The sequence below is a fragment of the Aedes albopictus genome, chromosome 1 (genome assembly GCF_035046485.1).
Source record: "Aedes albopictus strain Foshan chromosome 1, AalbF5, whole genome shotgun sequence".
Lineage (NCBI taxonomy): Eukaryota > Metazoa > Arthropoda > Insecta > Diptera > Culicidae > Aedes > Aedes albopictus.
In genome coordinates this window covers 158,516,581-158,541,828 of record NC_085136.1, presented here as the reverse complement: position 1 = coordinate 158,541,828, position 25,248 = coordinate 158,516,581, and the positions used below count along the sequence as shown (strand labels likewise).

The following is a 25,248-nucleotide window of genomic DNA, read 5'->3' as shown; positions in this document are numbered from 1 at the left end:
ATTTCTGTCGATGGTGAAGAAATCGAGGCGGTTGAAGGATTCGTGTACTTGGGCTCACTGATAACCGCCGGAAACGACACCAGCAGAGAACTTCAGAGGCTCCTTGTGGCAGGGAATCGAGTTTACTTTGCACTCTGCAGAACTCTACGAATGAACAAAGTTCGCCTTCCCACGAAGTTAACTGTCTACAAAACGCTGATTAGACCGGTAGTTCTCTATGGGCGTGAAGCATGGACTCTACGTGCAGAGGACCAACGCGCCCTTGGAGTTTTCGAACGGAAGGTGTTGCGTATCATATACAGTGGAGTGTAGATGGGAGACGGGACTTGGAGAAGGCCAATGAATCACGAACTGTTTCAGCGCTGAGAGAACCAACCACCACACCGTGAAAATCTGAAGCCATGTTATCAGGATGTCGGATAGCATGGTTTCTGAGAATCATCTGACCGGTACGAGGAGACGTGGAATTGGAGACACACAGCCATGGACCGAGTGGAATGGAGACGACTCCTTTGTACACCAGAAGACACTCAGGTCTATATGTTTCCATATGAACCATGTCCCAAGCTACTGACCCCTTCCTGTACGTGCAGGGATGTGGAAACGAGACAGCATTTCTATTCTTGTAAGTTGACGACATATTATTGGCGTTGGCAAGCGGCTCCAAAACTGGATTACGGTTACGGCTGGGCTGAAAAAGGTTTTCGAGGCTACCTGCCTTGGATATGTCCGCCATTTCCTCGGTATGGAGGTCCGTCGTGAAGAAGAACCTTACACTATTCGACTGCAGAATAACAACTAGTCGAAAAATACGATATGAGCGAGGCGAAGGCGTGACGCGTCCACCCTGGCCGTACCCTGATTCAATTTGCAGTACTGAATGCTTCCACTGAACGCTAAATGAACGTTCCAAAACGAATGCTTTCGCATCCGACTCAGAATGTAAACATTTCAATATTGGTTCGTTTGTCTTCGGCACACAGACTCAATGGCGATTCATTCGGCCGTCGTTGCTTGCGTCTCTCGGTGCTCGGCGATTAAAGGCTCCCCCAAACCAACGCAATTGTTAACCGTGACAGCGATTTTTCAGGTGAAGGTTCATTGAGGTCGAACTGTGCATTTTTATTGGCACAAGTAAGAAAAATCAGTCATCGAATCACGCTGAAATTTTTATCGAATAAACATCACCAGTGAGTAATCAATCGTTTAAAATTTCAGCGCAAAGCGTTGTTCGGTTTTTTCTTTATGTGATTTTAAAGATGCGCTTCACGGCTTCGATGTTCACTCACCTGAAAAATCGCTGTCGCCAGCGACAGTCGCGTCGGTTTGGGGGAGCCCTAAAAAGAATGGGCAATGAATGAGGAAGGATTTTGCTTGGCTGGGGCAGAGGCACATTCGCATCAGATTGTGCATGGTTGTGAGTGAGGCATACGCAATAAATGAATGATTTTTTCCCATCCTTGATGACAGTGAGTTGTTGCTAGGGCAAAAATTCGCGGCACCCAAGGAGCGAAATTGGGTAGCGGCGAAGAGAGTCTTGAGATCAGAGATAAAAAAGAAAAAAAAAAGACACGGACACCGTCTTCAGCCAGAGGCTATACAGACTGAACGAAACTTAACACTAGACAACAGACACTAACCGCACGACCACGAGGCTCCACGAGATGCCAAATTATTTTATCGAAAACCTGTATCAATACACCGCCATATTTGAGGGTGTACCGAGAATCCTAGGCTTCAATAAAAACTAATAAAAATGTACTACTTTTTGACGGTTTTTAATTTTTACTGGTATTTATTTTTCTAAAACATGTGTGAAAATGTACATTTTTTTTTGTAATTTTGAGATAAATTCTCTCTTTTCAGTACTCTGTATCTGGTCTGTATAATACAGAAAAATCTGTAACTTATATCTGGCATCTCTGCTTGAGGTATCTCAAGGGCGCAATCAACTATAGCATACGTTGGATCAGAAGTTAGAAGGTTTATCGGAAGCCGACTGTGCCGACAACATGGCAAGTCGCAGGTCAACCTCCGGCTTTGCGTTCATGTTTTGCAATTTCGTGGATAAGTCGAGGGTAAGTCAGCGTAATTCTTTCATCAATGGAGGCGGAATATGTAGCCTTCAGCGAGGCCTACCAGGAATCGAACTGCCTGAGGCAACTATTGACGGATTTCAGCGAACGACAGGGCAAGGCTACTAGTGGACCGTGGACTAGTGCCAGTAGTGGACCCTGTGCCTATAGTGGACCCCCTTCAGAAAAACTCAAATATAAATGCCCAAATCAACTGTTTCCAGGCAACTTCCACCGGGGGAACATCAATTACATTGCTGCACAGCAGTTCCTGGCAAACAAATGACCCAGTGGCCGCAACAATCGGTTATTTTAACTATTTAATGAATGACACTCAAAAGGGTCCACTATACGCACACTCAGGGAGGGTCCACTATAGGCACCGCCGGCGGCGTGACAGCTAACATGGAAATCAAATGGGGGTCCACTATAGGTGCCAAGATATTTGTAAATAATCCTATAATGGACCCTGGTGGTGTCCATAATAGGCAACACCGATGCGTATTTTCAAATGCGTATTTCACTGTTGTATGTTTGATGGTCTTAACATACAAAGGGGACGTGAAACTTGTTTGAAAAATCCACTTTGGGACAATCCATTGCCTTAACATAGCTAAAAAGTCGCAGAAGTAAATTTCGTTGGCCTAGGGGGTCCACTACTAATACCCAAACCCTACAATTCGTTAAGACAACCAAGATTGCACTGCATTCCTAAGGACGGAGCGCATCAACAGAAGGTCTGAACAAATAGACTCAAGGTTTGTTCAGGAGCTGTGTTCGCCTGGGCGGGCATATCACGCTTGTGTACTGCCCGACGGATCGAATGGCAACCGATATATTGTCCAAGCCTTTCGGGTCACTTCCAAAAGATGTTCGATTTAGTGTAACGAAGTTCCGGACTGCATCTGGAGATCACGGAGGCTCTTCACGAAGAGGAGTGTTGAACGACGATGACCAAAGCAACCAAAAGTTCGTATTTCACTTGACGAACGAACTCAGAAGTTCAAGTTAGGTTCAATTCCGGTTTCGATGAACTTAATTCTCCAAAAAGTTACTTATGTATTGTTTATGAACTTGGAAGTACATGTACAAGCTTTTGACTTCTCTTCAAAACTACATTAAAGTAGAAAAGAGGTCCAGAAAAAACTTACTTCGAACTTTCGAGCAGTGTTCAATTAAAATTTAACCGAACTCATGTTGATCTTCTGCGTGCCTCTAAAGCTCAAATAAAGTTCAGTTGGACTTATTCCAACAACTAGAAAAGAGTTTTGAACTCGTTTCATACTTGTTTTGAACTTACTATTCCAAGTTCAGATAAATATTAACCGTGCCAAAAGTGAACTTCACTTGAACTTCGGCGACAGCGAAGCTCGGGAGAAGTTCTCATTCAATTAAATCACTCGGAAATCGAGCTCAGCAGCCACAGCTTGTGTTAATTTCACAAGTACACTTTGCTTCACTATAATATTTCAACGTATGTACTTACTAGTAATCAACGCAAAGCATCCGTTGTGTGTGGCTCAAAGGCTGCCCCCGCAGTGATCAACTGTTCCACCTCGGATTCCACCGGAGTTTTTTTTTTGCTGTGCAAATTTTTTCCCAGCTTTGCTGGATGTTTCCAACCCGTCTCACTTGTCGCTGCAGCGCGCCGGTAATCGGCACGATCGTAGTCACTGTAAACCAAGCTGTAAATTTATAATCTTTTCTGAAAGTCGATACACTGGCCCTAATTTATTGCTTTGCGCTGCGAACCACAACAAACTGAATTGTTAAACTGTGCAAGTTCATAAGAAGTTCCACGTGAACTTCTTTCGAACTTTCGAATTCAAAAAGTATTCCAAGTTCAGAGGAAGTTCACACGCGAACCAGATTGAGCTCTACTAAAAGATATCAGCACATTGAGTAAAATCCCACAGTGCCTAGAAACACATACAAGGAGTAGTGTTTAGGCACCGGCTTTCAACGAGGAGAATCAGAGTTCAAATCTCAATAAGTAAAAAACATCAAAAACTATTTCAAGGTATTAGTCAATTTGGATTCCACATGAACTTAATGTCTCTTAAGTCTTAATAATAAATTACTCTTGAGGACTAAACACACTTTTTTCACTTTTTCGAAGCTTATTTTTAAGCTGAATAGCGTTCCTTTCAGCGACACAAGTGTACTTTTTGTGAACTCAAGTTCGGTTAATTACTTAAAAAGTGAGCTGAATAGAATGCTATTCTAAAATAAGTGAGAATGCAATATCTGACAAAAAAAAAATAATAAGAACTCATCTGACGTATTTTTTTTAAACCCATGAAAGCGATAAAATGTGGTTATAAAAAAGCTAGTCCGAACATCATAAAATGACGTATGTTATGAAAAATCGTGCTGGTGGGTAACCAAGTTCTATATGAAACAAAAGTGGGTGGCAAGCTGAAAAAGTTTGAGAACCCCAGTTGTAGAATGAAGAGTCCAAAAGTGTCTGTTGAATACTTTTGTTGATAAAATGTAAATAAATGCCATGTAAATGAAATTCTCGAAATTCATGAAAATGCGTGATAAGTTTGTGCAAACAATGGAAGAATTTCTAGCGGAATTTAGAAGATGTTCTGGAATATAGAATGGAATATGCATCGATTTGGTTTACCATACGTTCGATCTATTCAAGTTAAAGTTGAAGAGCTGTTGAGGAACTCTAGCAAGAATGTTAAACGGCAAATTCATTTGTATTATTTTTTATTTTATTTCGTTCTCAATTTCTGGTTGAGTTTTTGAAAGATATCCATTTTTTAATTAGAGATGTTTCAAATGTTGCGGAAGAAATTTGTGGAGAAAATTTCTTGAAGCTCCGGGATTTCCGTCAAAAGGTTTCAACAAATTCCACAGGACATTTGAATAAAAACGAGAGAAGAAATTGCGTGGATTTTTGCTACAATTCCTTCTCCTTTTTTTTTAATTTTTACAAGAAACAGCACTAAAGCATCGTTTCCCAAACCTGGAATTCGCGACTCTCCAGTCTGTTGTCTAATCGTGTTTCGTAGAATAGCTGAAGCGTACCTGCTATCAGTTGAGGAGCGGTCAAACGAAGTTTGCAAAGCTGTGCGCTAAGGAATTACCATTCCTGCATGATTTTTTGCTAAAAGTTGATTTCAGAATTATTATCGAAAGTTCTTCTGGTAGGTCACCAGAAACTCCTCAGCTGATTTAGAACTTTTTATACTTGAATCCCACAAACATTTCCTGCAGGACTTTTGCTATATATTTTCTTTCGAGCCTTCACAGAAAAAAAAAACTGAGACTGCATAAGGAAATTTTCTAGTTTTCAAGAGTTTCTCGAAGATTTTTGCTGGAACAAAATCTTAATGAAATTTCTCCAAGGGCCCAGCCATGAAATCCGTCTATAGCTGAAATCATGAATCATGAAATTCTTCCACTACGTCATATTTACTTAATTGTAAGAACGGCGAATAGATTTTTTTTCTCATGTTTTTTTTCAATTATGTGTTGAACTATCTAGACAGATGGCCCCCTCCCACATTTGTAAATCCAACCCTCGGTAATAGTAAGTATTCATTCTTAATACGGCGCATTCAAATTTTTCATGGAACATTTTGAGTTTATTATGATTGCTATATATTGGTTTCTGTATCTAGTTGCATATCCCAAACATTTACTTACCTTAGCTAGACATGGAACAATCCTGCTATCGACACCATCATTTGAATTCAGCTTGCTGTCACAGGTGGCACTGCTACTATTACCAATTAGTTTTAGTTAATTATTACACCGAGTGTGTAAAGCGCAGGAAAATCTCGTCGACTAATTGCACTAATCACCAAAACCATTCACCAAGCCAATTGGGTACAATTGCCCGAGATCTACATAGAAGGGAGCGCTGTCTCTCCCGCTATACTACAGCTTCAAATAATGTACATAGATACGCTTTCACTACACACCCCACTTTGCTGCGTCAGAAAATTCGCTATTCAGTTTTCGCTCTAGCGTTTACACTATGCATGAAAGAAGACTTCCTTCCACAAAAGCTCCCTCCGGTATTCACTTTTCACTGAACGCGATGGCAGCATTAACAGCGGTCACGTCACTTTAAACTACCGAACCACAATTTTCCACTGCAGACCATGATGGGTGACCGCTTGCGTGCTGAATTTTATATTTTCCGATTTCTTCGCAAACTGCTTCTTTCGCTTTAGTTATTATTTTTGATATTATAATCCCCCATGTTATTCACCTTAGACACTCATGCACCACACACCAGACGATTCTGCGGGCAAGAAGGAAAAGATTCGCCTGGAATCATGCAACCAGCATTACGCCAACGTGTACACTAGTAGTTGCTATTATCTGGTAGCACTTTTCTTCCGGTTTTAAACAATTTTTAATACCACACCATAATGAGACCAACACACGCGATCCTTCACTGGGTTCAGCAACTTTGTGTCCTGGTTAGAATCTCCAGCAGCAAGCAAGCAAAAAGCGTAAACCTTTTTATCACTCTTCTTCTCCTAAATGTAGTCAAAAAGCTGCCCGTCTCTGGACCTGCACACGAAGAGAAGACACTACACTGTACTTTTCAGTCCCAATATAATGTAGGTGTCTCTATCTCAAGGACTAAGTGCCACCAAGTACCACCAAGGTGTGGTAAACCAAAGGATGGGCCTTCCACCACCGACCGAGTTCACAGAGGCCAGGATACGAAAACACGACCAACTGCGGCAAGGATCACGAGCGAACTGATTTACACGCGACCGACTTGTGCAGACTTTCGGGCGCGCTCCAGAACTCTTAATTCACTAAGCACTAGGAACGTAGCTACATGTCGTCGGTTGGGGCAAAACCAACACCAGCAGCGTTCTAGATGCGCACTCTTTCGAACAACGGCCCCAAACGAGGGGGGACGCACTCACACATCCAAAGGCACAGCTGGTCGAGCGGTGGTGGTTATGCGACTGGGTGGATGCTGGAGTCTATATGCGGGAGATGTGTTTTGCTCTAGGCAGTGGTTACCAATCGTACGCAGGTTATGGGGTTTACGAATTTGGTCGCTTCAGAGAGATGAAAGATATTTCTGCTTTGCAGAAGGTATTTGCAAATTGGGACTACGAGAATTTGTATACTGTTGAAGCAAAAGTTTTAGCATCGTGAATTACAGATCAATCAACGATGGTCCCAAACAAATTTCGGAAGCACTTGTAGACTTACTATACTTTTATGCATTGATTTAACAGCGCCGTACGATTCAAAAACAATATGAAAATGTCATTACTGAAGTGTAGCCGGAGCCCGTAGCATAGTGGCTACACGTTCAATTCATAAGTGGATGGTCATGGGTTCAATTCCAGCTCCGGCACTTGCAATTTTTCGTCGATTGCTTTTTCCCCAAGAGCGGCTGACATCTGACCCTCTTCTGAGCAAATGCTCTAACGGACCCCGAAACTTGGCAACTCATAATGGACCCCCAATCGGGCTAGAAAAGGTACAAGAGCCACACATCAACATCCTCGTGCTTATCATTCTACCACGGTATAAAAGTGACAGTAGCGCAAAGGCAACCAGTTCAATATAATAGAACTAAAATAGAATACATTTATGCGCTGTACAAAATGTAAGTAAACTGCTAATTGAAATCGCTCACGCAGTGCCCTTGTGGCAAAAAAGCTGTAAAATTAGGTTAAGTGGTCGAAGAATAAAAAAACTGTACAGACCAGACAGTACGGAACCAAATGATATGCGGAAATGTTATAAAACTGTCAATGACGTGAGGAGAAAAAACAGCGTCCCATAATGGACAATAACCATGAAGGTTGCTGACACAGCCTGACAGATAAAATTATAACAGCACTTCGCAACATTGATGAATTGGGAGAAGTTTAACTCATTGACGAACAGATGTCAGTGATGACGGACAAGCTGTGGACAAAACCATAGTGGGACAATCTGCAAACAGACACCCTAATATCAAGGATAGGGTAGTGTGGAGCTGAGGCCGTCTTCTACAACAATGGTCGCCAAACCCTACGTCTCTCCAGAACCACCAAGAAGGTATTGTTTCAGAGAGGGGCTAGTGCACATCGCACGCTCAAGGTTAGCTGCGTAGCCTAGCAGCAACGAAAATCGATGACTCGCTCTGGAGAGTCCATCACGGTAAAATGCTGGCGCTAAACCAGTTTCCCGAGTGGTCCTCGCCACTCCCTTTGTCCTCGGAAGGCGGGCAGGGTCAACCCTACCCGCACTCAACTGCTTGGCAGACATCAAGAACTGATTCCCACGTGCAACTCGATCTGACCTGCTGAAGGCAAGGGTATCACTACCCTCCAGGCCTTTTCAACTGCACCAGAAGGTTGCTGACAGCAGGGTTTCCACCTGCCCCGACCCTTGCCAGAGACCTCTTTCCAGCCGCGGGTTCGGATCCAACCCAGTAGACCGACGCCACGACAGCACCGCTACCGGGACTTCCTCTCCGCGGCCACTTAATCGCTGTAAGGGTCGATCTCGACCGCAGAGCACCGGTATGACCTACGAAGCCGACTCCAAACCCCTGGACCACCTCTTGTACTGCATCTGCCATTCCCCGAGTCCACGCGCCACCTCCTCTGTAGCTCCCAGACGATATGGGTGATAGCCGTTAAAACGGCGTTCCAGCCACATTTATCCCTACACATCCTCTGGACCAAATTGTCCGGAGTTGTGTCCTCCCCGCATGTAGCAAGCATCCGGTCACGCATTGTGCGAAAATGCTGGGCAACCTATGGGTCCACCTTCCTTTGATGGAACTGTCCCACGCGCGCTGCCATTTGACCATTGAGGCCATCCTGACAGTCCTGCGTATGCCTTTTGTGCCACGCATTTCGAAGCACTCCATGTCCTCACTGATAAGGATGCCGATAGGCACCATACCAGTAATGACGCAGAGAGCGTCGTGTGACACGGTACGGTACGCACTTGCAACCCTCAGGCACATAAGCCTGTAAGTACTTTCCAGCTTCCGTCGGTAGCATTCAGTACTTAGCGCAGTGCCCCACGCCGGGCCGCCATACCTAAGTATGGACGTAGCAACACTAGCCAGAAGCTTGCGCATACTGGCGTACACCGCAGAGCTATTGGACATCATCCGGGACAGTGCCGCAATAGCTGTGGAGGCTCTTTTACAGGCATAATCGACGTGACTACCGAAGGTAAGCTTATCGTCGATCATCACGCCCCAGTGTTTGACGGAGCGCTTTGATAGGATAGTGCACTCGCCTACACTGATCTCCGTCTGCTGTTCCGACTTCCGGTTGTTAACAACCGTCACCTCAGTCTTGTGGTGAGCTAGCTCCAGTTTCCTGGACCACATCCACGCCTCCACAACCTTGATCGAGTGGTCGGTAGTCAACTTCACCTCCTCGATCGTTTCACCGTAGACTTCGAGCGTAATGTCGTCGGCAAATCCGACAATCTCCACTTCCACTAGGTACTCTAAACTCAACACCTCGTCGTACATGACATTCCATAACACCGGACCCAGGATGGAACCTTGCGGGACTCCTGAGGCTATGTGAAAGCGCTTCCGACCCACCTTCGTGTCGTAAACTAGTTCTCGATTATGAAAGTAACTTTAGAGAATCTAGTACAGGTACCCCGATATCCCCAGACGCAAGAGCGCATCGGCAATAGCAGACCAGCTGGCGCTATTAAACGCATTCCTTACATCCAGAGTCACTACTGCACAGAAGCGAATTCCCCTCCCCTTAGGCTCGAGTGCTTTCTCGGCGGTTTTTGTAACCGATAAGATAGCGTCAACGGTGGACCTCCCCTTCCGAAAACCGTACAGGTTGCTCGAAAGACCATTTTTGCCCTCGGTGAACCTCAACATTCTATTGAGGATGATCTTTTCGAGCACCTTCCCCGCCGTGTCAATCAAGCATATTGGTCTATATGCCGACGGGTCTCTGGGTGGTTTCCCCGCCTTAGGCAATAGTACCAGGCTCTGCCTCTTCCAAGCTTCTGGGAAAACTCCCTCGTCCAGGCATTTCTGCATAGCAGACCTGAACATCTCGGGAGCCTCTGCACTAGCTACTTTTAAGGACAGGTTCGGAACTCTGTCCAGACCTAAGGCCTTACCAACGCTAAGGGACTTAGCTATCCCCGCAAGTTCTATATCGGTGACCCTCTCCTCATCGCCAGCCCCAGTCCCCGGCTGTCCTACGAAAGGAGGCCAAGGACTAGGATCATGACGCGGAAAAATCCATCCGATGATCCCCTCCAACATCTCTGGAGATTGTTCTGTAGGAGCCATTACACCTCTCGTCTTGGCCATGACAATCATGTAGGCGTCACCCCACGGGTTCGCATTGGCACTCTGATAGAGACCCTCAAACCGGCAAGTGGTCTGAAAAGTTTCATTTGTCCTCGTTACAGAAACAAAAACGGGCTAGAATGCGCCAAATACAAATACACATATGCTGCACTGTAGATATGACAATCGTGCTGAAAGGGCGAAGACCGGTGGTAATAGCGCATGACTTCCATGTCTGGGCGTGGAATGGGGAAGCCGTTTTACGAACCAGCGGGGTAAGGCCCTGCTAGATGCACTGGCTATGCTAGGTGTCGATCTGGCTAATATCGATACCAAAAGTAACTTTAGTCGGAACTGAGCGGATCCGATCATCGACGTCACCTTTTGCAGTCCTGGCCCAATAAGTAGCTCCAACTGGGAGACAATGGCTACACTCACAGCGATCACCTGACAGTTCGCTACCGTATCGACTACAACAACAGCAGGGAGCGGGTAGAGGACTAGGCCAAGACCAAGACCTCGTAAGTGGAAAACATTAGGAAGGCGCTCCGCCGTGAGTAAAACCTACTCAGTTTAAGGGGAGACTAGCTGGTAGCGGTGCTCTCACGCCCGTGCACAACCACGGCTTACTGATGGACTCAAGCGATTGCGGACCTACGGGCTAGGCGGGGAATGCAGTAAGCATTAATTGACAAACAGCGAAACGAACGGCGGGTGGTGTTCGCTGCTGCCGAAGTCGCTCTGAAGACCGAGATACCTAATGGCAAGCAAAAAGGCCTGCTTTGAGGGTCTCTATCAAAGTTCCAATGCAAATCCGTGCGGTGGTGGAGGTGCCCCCTACAGAGCAGCCTCCAGAGATGTCGGACAGGATCATCAAGGGGCTTTTTCCACGTCCTTGGCTTCTTTTCGAAGGACAGCTGGTGACTGGAGCTAGCGATGAGGATAGGGTCACCGATGAGGAACTTAATGGGATAGCATAGCCCCTTGGCGTGGGTAAGACCCCAGGTCCTAACGGCGAGACGAACTTAGCCTTAAAAGCAGCTATTGCAGAGGCTCCCGGCCATGCTGAAATGCCTGGACGAGGGAATTTTCCCAGAAATTTGGAAGCAGCAGAGCCTGGTTCTATTGTCAAAGACCGGGAGGTACTCGTCCCCAGGTGGTACTCAAAGTCCCCAGGTGGTACTCGTCAGCATATAGACCAATATGCCTCATTGACATGGCAGGGAAAGTGCACGAAAAGATTATTCTCAACAAAATACTGAGCCACGCTGAGAGTGTAGCATCCAGGTCAGCTTCTGGAAGGGGAGGTCGACCATAAACGCTATCTTGTTGGTTACAAAAACCGCCAAGATAGCGCTCCAGCGTAAGGAGGCGTGGTAGGAGGTGAGTATAAATGAGTGTAACTTACTTTGGTATGCGTACGCGACCTTTACTTACTACAATGTAAAGCTCGTCATGATAGCATATGCTTCTGAATTGAGATAGGAGTAAGTGAGTATTCCCTCTACTGGAAGTCGGTCGCGTACAAGATGGCTGTTTGCGGTTGAAGAGGACCTCAGAGCAGGGATGGCATTCCGCACTGAAAATGTGCACAGTGCAGCTGATTTTCATATTAAACCCTCGAAACTTGCACACACACTGAGGGGCATGCTGCTTAATCCTCGGGTAATCGCGCTGTTGTAATTTGTACAACACGTTGAAAAAATCTCGTTTTTTGTATTCAGCATTGGCGTGATTCTGACGATGGTGCCCAACCGCTTGATTGACAGAAGGTTAAGAGCACACAAAGCTCAGAGAAACTGGAAGCGATTGGCACAGGACCGAATCAAGTGGAAAAGGATTCTTCGTTCGGTGTAGATACAACGAAGTACGATTCAGTAAGACGTACGATGAAGGCTGAGAGATCCTACATTGCTAGCCAGTCAACTGGTCGTAAACTACGAACAACTTTAGGGAAGATCGGGTAAACAACTCCGGTGGGAACTTTGATCGTAGGTTGACAGAGAATAGGGGTTTTTTTTCTGCAAACCAGAGCGTTTGTTTTTCTAGAGGAGCGACTTACAAGAGTATCTGTTCCTCATGTTAGGCCGTCTGATAGACGTCCGAGTTCCAGGGAAAAACTGAAAGCTCAACTGTGCACCATGGCCTTCTTGAAAGTAGGGGGTTGATGTTCGGCCCTACGAGCCAGCCGTAAAAAATCAAATGCGACGGAACATCAGAAACAGAATAATAGGAACCGAAAACAACGGCAACTACCCCAGCGACGAAACAGGACTTGAATTTGGAAACTCGGTACGTGCAGCTGTCGGTCTCTCAACTTCATTGAAAGCACCCGCATACTCGACGAACTACTGAAGGACCGCGGATACGGCGTCGTAGCACTGCAGAAGGTGTGTTAGAACAGCATCCAAACGTTTATAGGTAATCATACCATCTACCAGAGTTGCAGCAACACACTCGAGATAGAACTTCTCCGACATTAGCTACGTCAGGACCTATCGACCTCGACCTCAAAAAGATGCTTCAGATATCGCTGATGTGCTGGAAATTTATCTCCCACTACTTGTATTATATGTTTGAAATCAATCAGAATGGTTTGGATGATCTAGAAAAGCTTCAAGTTATATTATATTCGGTCGAACTTATCATCTATGTCTACTGAAACATACTGCACCAAGTTTTGAACGTGCATGATGCTTTGTTACGAGTGTAGATCTGAAGGCCTTAACCACATAATACTGAAAGGTGACCTCAGATATCTCTTATGCTCTGGGAACTTCTCTACCATGGTTTGCACTATGTATATGATCCAAATAGGCAAACTCTGATGTTTGTGCATCTCTGTTGATATACCCTTTCAAATTCAAACCATATTTCTCAACTTCAGATAGTTCGGATGATCCAGGATGCCTCTATGATGTGTATACAAGTACCATATGATTCAACTGATCTTCTATGACTACCAAAACGCTCTATACCAAGTTTGAAATACACCCGATGCTTTATTACGGGTGTAGATATAAAGGCCTTAACTCCAGAATGATTTGGATGGCCTAAGGTATCGCCATTAATGTGCAGTAAGTCTTTCGTATTCTGATTTACATGTATGGAGCTAATGAAATCAGTTCTGACATTTTGTAACCTGTGGTTACAATTTTGTGTACTTTTGTTGTGTGCATTTTACCCACCTACACCACTGTGTTTTGGTTAATTTTAATTTGTTTTATTTTATTTAGTTTTTTTTTGTATCAAATTAAATTAGGGAAATTAAATCGTATATATTGTATCGGTGAGTCATTTGACCCCCAATCTCCCCCTCATTGCACACATCGACAGCAGCAGCAGCAGCAGCAGAAACAATCGAGTGCGGTGTGTGGCTGTTTTGTTTTGACAAGGGAGGAAAGTTACGGACCACGTAGTGCGACGGTCGCGATCATTTTCCACTCCGCGGATTTAACCGGGAAAGTGCCGTTTTCGTGCGCCTTTTTGCAAAGCGAGCCAGCTGGAAGGTTGTTCCCAGCCTCGGGAGTGAGTGGTTCCTATATAGACAGTGCCGGCCCGTGGTTCGGGAACGTTTTAATAGTGCTGTGAAAGTGCAGTGAAAAGGGTGTTGGACCGCCGCCATTCGGGAAGCTAATTAACAAGGAGATTTCGCTTCCCGGCGGTACCGTCAAGTGTCCTATACACCCACCGTCCTCGCTACACGGGCTCAGCCAGTAGAGCCAGTCTCGCCCGTGTAGCTAAACGTCAAGGAGGACGAAGACAGGTAGGTGTAAAGGGGCTCACCACCTGTGGTAGTCAATTGCGGTTGCTACCAGGGCAATTCACGGCGAGTGAATTTGCCCGGCGTTTTATCGCCAATGTCGCTGGGGGGGATCCGATAAAGGAGTACGCTCTTCCCCCTAGCTAAACGCCAAGGACGGTTGCTTCGGCGACCTGAAAGTGCCCAAAAGAAGAAGAAGCAGAAGAAGAAAGAAAAAGAAGAAGGAAGCTTCGCACAGGCCGTGTGGAGCAACGAGTGCGACCACCATCACCACCGCTGCTGTTCGTCGAAGGGCCCCAACGTGTGACATCGACAAGTGCCTTGGGGAGAACGGGGCAAAAGGTTAGATTAAAATATAAGTATTTAAAATTGCGAAAATTATTTATTTTAAACATTTAATTTCATCCGAAATCCAACATTTAGTGGAGGTACCCTGCTTAAGGCCGCCCTGCCGGGTAACAGCGGGTAAGGGCTGAAAGCCTCTCCTTACAATTGGCGCCCAACGTAAATTTGACGAAAAATCTTCGATTTTTCTCACTGAGCGAGGGGTACTTCCACCAAAATTTGGATTTTGGGTGGAATAAACGCAGTGGTGGGGATATTTTCCACAGTCGCGTGGTCGTTCATTTTATTTTATTTTGTTGTTTTGTGTCCTAAATCGGTTATTCGTCTCGTCTGCAGAACGAATTGGTGCATTTTGGGTCTCTTTGTTCTCAGGGCGGGATTTTTGATTTTTCTGGGCCGATTTGGGATAGCATTTGACGCAACCTGGTGACCGAGAACCATTTTGGAACCGTCAGTAAGTCGAAAATTGGTTCCTCACCGTATTTATACTAACGAAACAGTTGGTAAGTTTCAATTTCGTCCACATTTTGAAAATTTGTGTTGCTCATTCGTCAAAATGCCGATCGACATGTTGACGTTGGGGGAGTTCAACGTCGCCTACTTCCATTTGCGTGCCGATCACTTAGAACCTGACGAAATTGACTTTGAATTGAACTCCCGCGGTGTTGTTGTCCCTCCTGGATCGGGTCAATCCAGTCCCAAAAAGCGTCGTCGACTACGAGCGTTATTGGTCAGTGAGCAGGAATGCTCCGAGACCGCTGTCCGCTCCTTTAAAGGGGATATTGACGCGGAATTGGAACTTTGTCGTGGCAAATTTGAGTCCATGAAGGAAGATTTGGGGTACAGGTGTCCGAACAAGGAGGTTTACCGGAGCAGATTGCTCCATCTGGGTGCTCGGCTCCAAATCGTCAAAAACTATGTCGTGGGGGAGGCCAATGAGGCCTTTGTAGATTTGTTGAGTGATGTGGTAGCCCTCCATAACTACCACTTTGCGAATAGTTTAGTGCCTCCCCTCACGCCAACCGAGGAAGACAAAGAAGATGATGGTGAGGATTTGCTGGCTCAAATTGCCGCGGGAAAGGATGTTTCAGCGAAAGGAAACCAACTTCCAATCGTTGAAGCATCCTCCAATCAGGCGGTGGGCGAAGAAATTCGCGATGTCTTACTTGACATAAGGGCGGAGATCAAAAGGACGCAAGAGCAAATTAATCAAAGCGAAACCAGGATTGCATCCAGAGTGGATTCACTCGAAGATGTAGTCAGAAAACTAGGTAGCGGCCTTGCGTCCATTAGTACGATTGCATCCGGACTACAGAAAACTAACCGCGAAGTGCAAACACTTCGCGAGAAGATCTCTGAGTTACAGGACATCGTCAACAAAATTATGCCTAACGCAAACTCTCAGAGTTTCCCGGTAGATACGCATGATCTTCGATTGCAACAAAGTCCCGATCTACCGGATTTGCCTGATTTTGATCAGCAAGCGTTAGAAGGTTTGGGTACTCCGGAGAACCTGCAGAAGCAAACTTCTAGCAAGAACTTTGGACTACCCAATCAACCATTTCCTAGACGTTTTGACTCCCGTAAGGTGAATAATTCTAAAAGTTTTGAGAATTTCGGACCTTCGCTTAATTCCCAGCACTTTTACCAACAACACACTCTTCCGAATTTCGCGCTTCCGCAGCAGTCGGGAAGCTTAGCATCGGTAGAGTTCACCGGTTACCAGCGTCGGCCCCAACGGGTGGCCGATTGGAAAATCAGGAAGTACGCTGGGAATGACGAAGGAATGGGACTCAACGAATTTTTGGAATGTGTCCACCATTACGCTGAGTCAGAACAAATGTCCGAGGCAGAACTGTTTAGCTCGGCAATGCATTTGTTCACCGGTAACGCGTTGGCTTGGTTTCAAGCGATGCGTTCCCAGAAGCGGTTCTACAACTGGAACCACCTGGTGTGCGAGTTGAAGGCGAACTTCGTGCACCCGGAACTTGATGCTGCGCTGAGGATGAAAGCGTCTCAGCGGCGACAGCAGAGGAATGAATCCTTCCAAGATTTTTATCTTGAGATGGAGAAGATCTTCCGTGCTATGCCTGCGCCGCTAAGTTCCCACGAGAAGCTAGACATCCTCAAGCGAAACCTGAGGCCTGATTACAAACAGGTACTCGTCTTTAAGCCGGTGAATACCTTGTCCGTGTTGATGCTCATCGGAAAGACCATTGATGCTTCCAAAACCTCCATTTACCAGAAAGTATTTGGAGTTCCCAAGGAAGCATCTACAATTTCAAGTAAGCCTGCATATGATGGTTCTAGACAAAGCCAGCAGCAACAACAACTTCGTGACAATGGAAATGGGTACAAACCAAGGGTATTCTACAACAAGAATAGCCCTCCATCGTCACCAAAACGAAATAGACCTCCACCTCTTCGTTTCAAAGAAACAGGAGGTCGACCCGACAGAAATCTCCGAGAGAAGGCTAGCCCAATCCCTAAATCCCCACAGTCGCGACAAGAAGGCATAATATGTTTGAGCTCCCTGGTGGACAAACACCGTCCGCCACACTTGGGAGTGTGCTACAACTGCGGAATGCAGGGGCATGAACATGAAAAGTGTTCAAAGCCCAAGCGTGTTTTCTGCGTACTGTGTGGATTTAAGGGATTTGAAGCTTCTCGATGCCCTTATTGTTTGCATAATGGGATTAGATCCAACTAAATCGGTCGGAAATCTAATCTCTCTGTAATTCTTCAAAGGAAAATTCCAGTAGCTCCTATCTGTGCCAATTCTTCAAGTGTTGTTTCTGTTAAATTTCTCATAACAAATGTTCCCAAATTGGTGCAGTGGGAGTGAATACTAATTTTTTACTTCAAAGATAAACTTTCCAATTACTTTGATCCAGGCATCCGTTGCTTGCATATTGCTCAACGATGACCTGCAAGTAGATATCAAATTCAGTGTGAGGTTGTGGGAAAAGTTAGTGGAACACCGGGGAGTGTCTGATTCCAGGATCTTAGCGGCAGCCCAAGACTGTCAAACATTGGCTTGACAACTACGGTTGTCAATACTAGGACACTGGTTAGTACACTAGTTTTAATCACAATACTCACCTGAAGAAGAATGGTGTCGCCCACACAGCCTGATTGAGCCGTTGGAGGGAGACAGCAAATTTTCCCAAGCCAGCGTGAATATAAAATCTTCCTAGAGCTCTTCGGATCCACCACATCGACTTCACCAGGTTGCTCACTTGGGAGCTTCCGAAGATCGATGGATCCGGGTGCACCACGCATCACTTCACGCTGGCGATCATCTTCTTTCCTCAGGAGCCGACACCTAAATCTCCCGGCACCTGACAACTCTTCGAGGTTATGAACCTCTAGGGTTCATCACCTCAATTCATTATCAACACCCCAACTTAATCTTCCTTCCCTGACAGTAGGACTCAAACCGCGATCGCTGATCCATTCGGGAGGTCATCTATGTATGCGCACCTGTACACTAGAGTTATCTTCATGTTCATTTCCCGCGCATAGATGACAACACCATTTTTAACCCTTTTAATTTGTTTGTTCTTCGTTGTTTTTATCTGCCAGAATCAGGGACATTCGACTGATTCTAAACGGAATCAGTTCGTAATTGATCTGCATTCACGTTCGGTGTCTTGCTCAAGTATCCTTGGGAAAGGAATTACTTGTAGCGTAAAAGACAATACCTTGCGTTCATTGCCTGTTTGTTTTCGGTATTTTGTGTGATGTATGAGTGAGAAAATGTATTGTATGAGTGAAAATAATGAATGAATGAGAATGAGTGAAAGTGTGTGAAATGGCGGGATGTTCATTCAAATGTCTTGTGTGATTGTGTGTACGCGTAGGCCAGTGATTGGGATGAATGAGTGATACACTTTGGATGAATGTGGATTGAATTGGAACCCCACCTGTCTAGTAAGTATAAATACCGTCAGGACGAGAAAAGTGGACGTCAAAAAAAAAAAATCGAAAAATTAACAATACCACGACAACCGTTCCTCTGCTACGCTACTTCCAACTGGAGGCTAGCAGGGTTTTAGGAAGTCAGGTTGTTTTGAGTGTTATCCCGAATTGGTCTGGGGGAGTTGAAGGTTCTTAGCTCTCCCATTGAGAACCGGATGTGTCGAGGGTGGACTGGTGCCGTTAATAGCGACGGGTCCCAGTCCTTGTCTGCAGATCAACCACGAGACGATGTACCGATTTAGCTTTTTGTTTTTGTTCGGTCGTTCCCTGATTGTTATATTTTAATCTGTGGAAAGTGTCTTTGTTTGGTTAGGTTAGGCAGATTTTTTATTATTTATTTTTATTTATTTTCATGTTAATTTATTTCCTTTTAATTCGTCATATATTATTAATGTTATCGGTGTTAGGTGTTAGGGCTAGTAAAAAAAAATTGTTGTTCACAATTTTTTTCTCCTCGGTGTGGGCGAGATTGTAACCTGTGGTTACAATTTTGTGTACTTTTGTTGTGTGCATTTTACCCACCTACACCACTGTGTTTTGGTTAATTTTAATTTGTTTTATTTTATTTAGTTTTTTTTTGTATCAAATTAAATTAGGGAAATTAAATCGTATATATTGTATCGGTGAGTCATTTGACCCCCAATCTCCCCCTCATTGCACACATCGACAGCAGCAGCAGCAGCAGCAGAAACAATCGAGTGCGGTGTGTGGCTGTTTTGTTTTGACAAGGGAGGAAAGTTACGGACCACGTAGTGCGACGGTCGCGATCATTTTCCACTCCGCGGATTTAACCGGGAAAGTGCCGTTTTCGTGCGCCTTTTTGCAAAGCGAGCCAGCTGGAAGGTTGTTCCCAGCCTCGGGAGTGAGTGGTTCCTATATAGACAGTGCCGGCCCGTGGTTCGGGAACGTTTTAATAGTGCTGTGAAAGTGCAGTGAAAAGGGTGTTGGACCGCCGCCATTCGGGAAGCTAATTAACAAGGAGATTTCGCTTCCCGGCGGTACCGTCAAGTGTCCTATACACCCACCGTCCTCGCTACACGGGCTCAGCCAGTAGAGCCAGTCTCGCCCGTGTAGCTAAACGTCAAGGAGGACGAAGACAGGTAGGTGTAAAGGGGCTCACCACCTGTGGTAGTCAATTGCGGTTGCTACCAGGGCAATTCACGGCGAGTGAATTTGCCCGGCGTTTTATCGCCAATGTCGCTGGGGGGGATCCGATAAAGGAGTACGCTCTTCCCCCTAGCTAAACGCCAAGGACGGTTGCTTCGGCGACCTGAAAGTGCCCAAAAGAAGAAGAAGCAGAAGAAGAAAGAAAAAGAAGAAGGAAGCTTCGCACAGGCCGTGTGGAGCAACGAGTGCGACCACCATCACCACCGCTGCTGTTCGTCGAAGGGCCCCAACGTGTGACATCGACAAGTGCCTTGGGGAGAACGGGGCAAAAGGTTAGATTAAAATATAAGTATTTAAAATTGCGAAAATTATTTATTTTAAACATTTAATTTCATCCGAAATCCAACATTTAGTGGAGGTACCCTGCTTAAGGCCGCCCTGCCGGGTAACAGCGGGTAAGGGCTGAAAGCCTCTCCTTACAATTTATACATTAGTTTGATATAGTATTACAGGTAAAGGCCTTACAATCAGAACTCCAGAGCTATTTTAAGTTGCCTAGAACATCACCAGGTCATGACTACCATCATTTCATGTTTCAAAATGTATATTTGAATGTAATTCAGCAAGTTCAAGTGATTTAAAAAGTAAACACAACTATTTGTATTCAGTAGACAAAGTTCAAAACTTCTGGACGTTTTGGATAAAAGGGTGGACGAAGTGACGGATCTTGGAATCATACTGGATCGCCAGATTTGCTTTCAATCTCATTATGCGAATATTATCTCGAAAGCAAATCGACAACTTGGTTTTGTTTTCAAGATTGCTAAAGACTTTACAGATCCACATTGCCTGAAATCGCTCTACTGCTCCCTCGTACGCCAGATCCTGGAGAATGCCTCGGTTGTTTGGGCCCCACATGATGTCACATGGAATCTGAGGATTGAACGAGTGCAAAAAAGGTTTGTTCGACTCGCGCTTAGGAGTCTCCCGTGGCGTGATCCCTTGCATCTTCCAGCGTACTCAGACAGATGTCGTTTGCTCGGTCTGGAAACCCTTGGCAAAAGACGCAAAATTCAACAGGCTGCATTCGTTGTAAAACTCCTAAATAGTGATATCGACTGCCCAATACTCCTGTCACTGCTCGACTTCCATGTACCTGGCAGGATGCTAAGACAGCGAAGTCTAATGCACACCGGATTTCATCGTACTCTGTATGGATACAACCAACCAATTTGTGCTATGGTCCGAATGTTCTACACCGTAGAATCAGTTTTTGACTTTGGGTTAACGTCTAAGCAGTTTGTGACTAGGTTGCGAAGATTGGATCTTATTTAATTAGTAATAGATCTACTACATTCATTAAGACTATGTCAGATGAATTAAGAATAAATAAATAAATAAATAACCTGGAGATCTACACTCCCGTTCAAAAGTTTGGGGTCACCCCCTCAAAAACATGTCATATTTTTAGGCCCATATCTCCGCCAAATTGCGTCCGATTTCAAAACCCTAGGTTTCATTCAAAAGATAATAAGTCAAAGAAACTTTAAACATGATTTAAAAGAAACTTTTTCAAAAAAAATTGTTTGTAAACTTAACCCAAAGTTGCCAAATTTTCTAAAAAATGAATATAAACTTACGGCAGTGTCGCTGGAAGTTGGGTCGACCAAATTTTAAGATGAGAGCGGTAATATGACCCATTTTCTATTAGCTTTCAACTGCTTTTTACAGAACTTAGCTAAAAAATCTAGAAAAAAAAGTTATTAAGTAAATTAATCCTTGATGTTATCGACCAAAAGTTTGGGGTCACCCCTCAATATGATGTATCGGCCAAAAGTTTGGGGTCACTTTCGTAAAACATGGAAAAGTGATTTGGTGATATATTCGTCATCTATAGTTCAATTTTAATTCTTTTTGGCTCATTTCAAAGATAATTAACTAAATTTACGTTTGATGTCTTTAACTTAACGTATTTAACGATTTTTGTATATAAAAATGTTATGTAAAGTTAGCACATTTTACCACGCTTCAAAAAATGAGGCAACTTTAAGTTAAGTTTTAGTATGTAAATTTCAACAAATATGTGTGGTTCAATGTCTATGCAGTAAGTATCATTCATTTTGTTTCAAATAAGCCAAGAAGAATTAAAATTGAATGAAAGATGACAAAATGAAGAATTAAAAATGAATGAAAGATGACAAAGATATCAACAAATCACTTTTCCATGTTTTACGATAGTGACCCCAAACTTTTGGCCGATGACATCAAGGATTAATTTACTTAATACATTTTTTTCTAGATTTTTTAGCTAAGTTCTGTAAAAAGCAGTTGAAAGCTAATAGAAAATGGGTCATATTACGGCTCTCATCTTAAAATTTGGTCGACCCAACTTCCAGCGACACTGCCGTAAGTTTATATTCATTTTTTAGAAAATTTGGCAACTTTGGGTTAAGTTTACAAACAAATTTTTTTGAAAAAGTTTCTTTTAAATCATGTTCAAGGTTTCTTTGACTTATTATCTTTTGAATCAAACCTAGGGTTTTGAAATCGGACGCAATTTGGCGGAGATATGGGCCTAAAAAAATGACATGTTTTTGAGGGAGTGACCCCAAACTTTAGAACGGGAGTGTATGTTACAGCTGTAAAAGGACATAAGACATTTCTATCTAATAGCCCCAACCCAAACAAAGAATATTGTGCAATTTTCATTCAAATATACCACATGTACATAGAAATAAAACGCGGAATCGAATGAAGAACAAGTGGTGTACACTACATTTCCAGCTATATCTCCAAAATGTTTTAGTATAACATAATCTCCATATATGCATATGATAGCACAACTAATCCCCTTGATAAAACATTTTGGTTTTGAAAATCCACCCACTGGGTCAAAAGCTATAGGTAAAACTATGCAAAAAAGTTGTCCACATCCTTTAAGGGTTAAGGGCGCCATTCACCAGGTCAAAACTAACAAAGCAGCTGGCACTTAAAGATAGTCAGAAGCAGGTAAATCGAAAGGCTATTGGTGAAGTGGAATAGTAAGGGTATGCATAAGGGATAATCTGCCCCATTCACAAGAAAGGCAACCATTTGAATGTGAGAACTTCAGAGTGTTCACCATTGGTAAGTCCACCAACAAAATCCTGTTCCAGATCATCTTCCGTCATCTGGGAAGTTATCAAACCGGCTTTAACCATTATGTGGCCAGCAAAAAAACACCCGTAGAATGCCAGCAGGGTGCCCGGGTACCCATTGAACTTGGAAACTCATTATCTATCGAGATAATCTTCGATTGGACCAGTCCGATAATCGTGAGTGCAGGAAACTCCGGTAAACCATTAAACTATAATAAGATTTAAGTCAAAAACTTAATTTCTTTGCTAACAACAACGGAGATTTTTAGAGAACAATGCAGATTGATATTGAAATGGAGCCCATGAATAACAATTGCGCATACGATTGGGAACCACTGATTTAGACTCCTTACTTTTCTTCTATCACTAGTCAAAAGAAATATTGTTTTTGACAATTGATTCTTGCTGCTGTGTGAGTGAGACAGATCTCTTTGGAAACTCTTTTCACGCAGCACTTTTATTACAGAGAACTTTTTTCACTTGATTACATATTATTCCCCTGCCAGTTCATACAATCTTCTTCAGTCCCAATCAAGTTTAATACCACTGAAATACTGGGAAAAACTATCACTCTCAATTACATCACCAACAGTTTCACCAAATTCCAAGAACCACCCACCAATTAGTAGCAGCACCGTTTACGCCTTCCAGGCCGTCTTCAATTATCCTCCCATGTGGTCGCACCGGGAGCAAACGAAAATTGCGTGACCGACAATGATGCAAACACGAGACTCACTCACCAACGACCAACGGCAGCACCAAGGTTGCACCAGAACATCTTCGGACCACTAACTGCCCAATACAGCATCCCCAACTGACTCCCTCTCTCTTTGTCAATATATCTCTAGAAAATTTTCGCGCTCCCGTACTCCCAAGTTCGAAAAATGAACTTTCGAACTGGGCACGAACTCGGAACGGTCGTCTCGAGAGGACACCACGTGCTGGAAGCTGCGCATGCTTCGAAGCCCATCCCAGGCGGAACGCCGTGTTTGTTTTGGCCGCTTCTGTCATAGGCGTTATCACTGATAAGCTGGCTGTTATCAAAGTGAACTTTGGAAGAGCCCCCATTCACCCCCAAAATGAACCAGGTTTGGTGAGGTTGGTTCATTCCTTTCGGCGCAAGTAAACGTGGTCTGGTATTGTTATGGAAGAGATTGTGCGAAGCATCATCGCAGCGCCAGCATCCCCGTAAGTGGAGTAAGTGTGGCGGTTCGTCCTATGCAGAGAAAATCTGTTGTGTACATAAATACCTACCTAGTTATACACAGAAATGGGTGGTGAGAGAAAAAAAATACAGTGTGTGCAATGTCCTTCACCCAATTTTCACAGACACTAACCGAAACGAATGGGTGCAGCATTGGCCACACACACGGAGTGAAATTGTTTGGGGATTTTCGCACTTGGGTTGCTGGGGCAGATTAAATGGATAGTGATGTCATTGAACCGGGTTTGTTGGATTTTTGATAATTTATGCATGAAAACAAAATTATGTGTAGAAAGAGATTGCAAGAACCCATACAGTCTATAGGAGAACACAGATTGGCGTCGGGTCAAATTCTGCTTTACTCTGGCCTACAAGGTGACACGCTCCTCGCCACCATGGAGTTGGTTTCCTGCTTACTTACTTGCTAGAAGTAAGTCACAGTGACTTCTGCGCAACAAAATCCTCTTCGGTGATAAGTGTGTAACTTGGACGCCCGCGCTGCGCTCATGAAATGGGAACCTATTATTAAGGGGATAACTGTGGCCAGATTCAGAACACGGGTTCGAAACCTTGCCATGATCCAGTGTTACGCGCCAAGCGATGCTGCCGAAATGGAAGACAAAGAGAACTTTTACAGCCAGCTGAGTGCTGTCGTGGAAGACTTCGACGCCATATTGCTCTGGAGATATGAGCGAGAACAGAGAGCGGTTTGCAGAGTTTTGTGGCAACAATGACATGGTGATTTGGGGAACGTCACGGAAAATCAAATCGACAAAATTCGCATCAGCCAGAAATGGAGACGGAGCCTTCTTGATGTGCGGAACAAACGTAGCACCGACCATCATCTCCTAAACGGCGAGATCCGGCTGCGCATTGCTAGGATCCATCAACAGGAGCAGAAAAATGGACGCTGGTTCAACACACGCCAACTGGAAGACGCTGCGGCGAAAAGGTCCTTCGTCGAGGAGTTACAGAGCTGTGCTGCAGATAATCCGCACAGTGGAAGCGTAGAAGATCAATGGAGTACCATTCAGAACGCCTTCATTGCTACCGGCGAGAATAATCTGGGTGAGCTACGCACCCGGAGGAACAGTGGATCACAGATGAAATCTGGAGGAAGATAGAGGAGCGAAGGAACGCCAAAGCCGCGATAGAGCGAGCGAAAACACGAGGAGCCAAAGCCGTAGCTGATCGGCGCTATTCGGCTCTCGAGAAAGAAGTAAAACACTCATGTAGACGTGACTGTAGGGTCTAGCTCGAATCCAGAGCAAGATTCAATCCTGGATTCAATAAACCACGATCAGATGATGAACGAAAAATCTAATTCTTCAATTACTTGCTCTCTGAAACAGCGT

At 44.5% G+C, this 25,248-nt stretch overlaps 1 protein-coding gene across 6 annotated transcripts in view; it reads right to left on the bottom strand.

Moving 5' to 3' along the window:
- Nucleotides 1–24,283, bottom strand: part of LOC109431392 (acetylcholine receptor subunit alpha-like) — a 681,325-nt gene extending 657,042 nt beyond the window's left edge. For 4 of the 6 annotated variants that reach the window (XR_009996235.1, XM_062845639.1, XM_062845642.1 and 1 more), the window contains exon 1: nt 5,739–7,207. The gene's annotated coding sequence lies outside the window, so the exon portion shown is untranslated. The other 2 variants (XM_062845640.1, XM_062845641.1) reach the window with 2 other exon arrangements.
- Nucleotides 24,284–25,248: the final 965 nt, after the last annotated feature.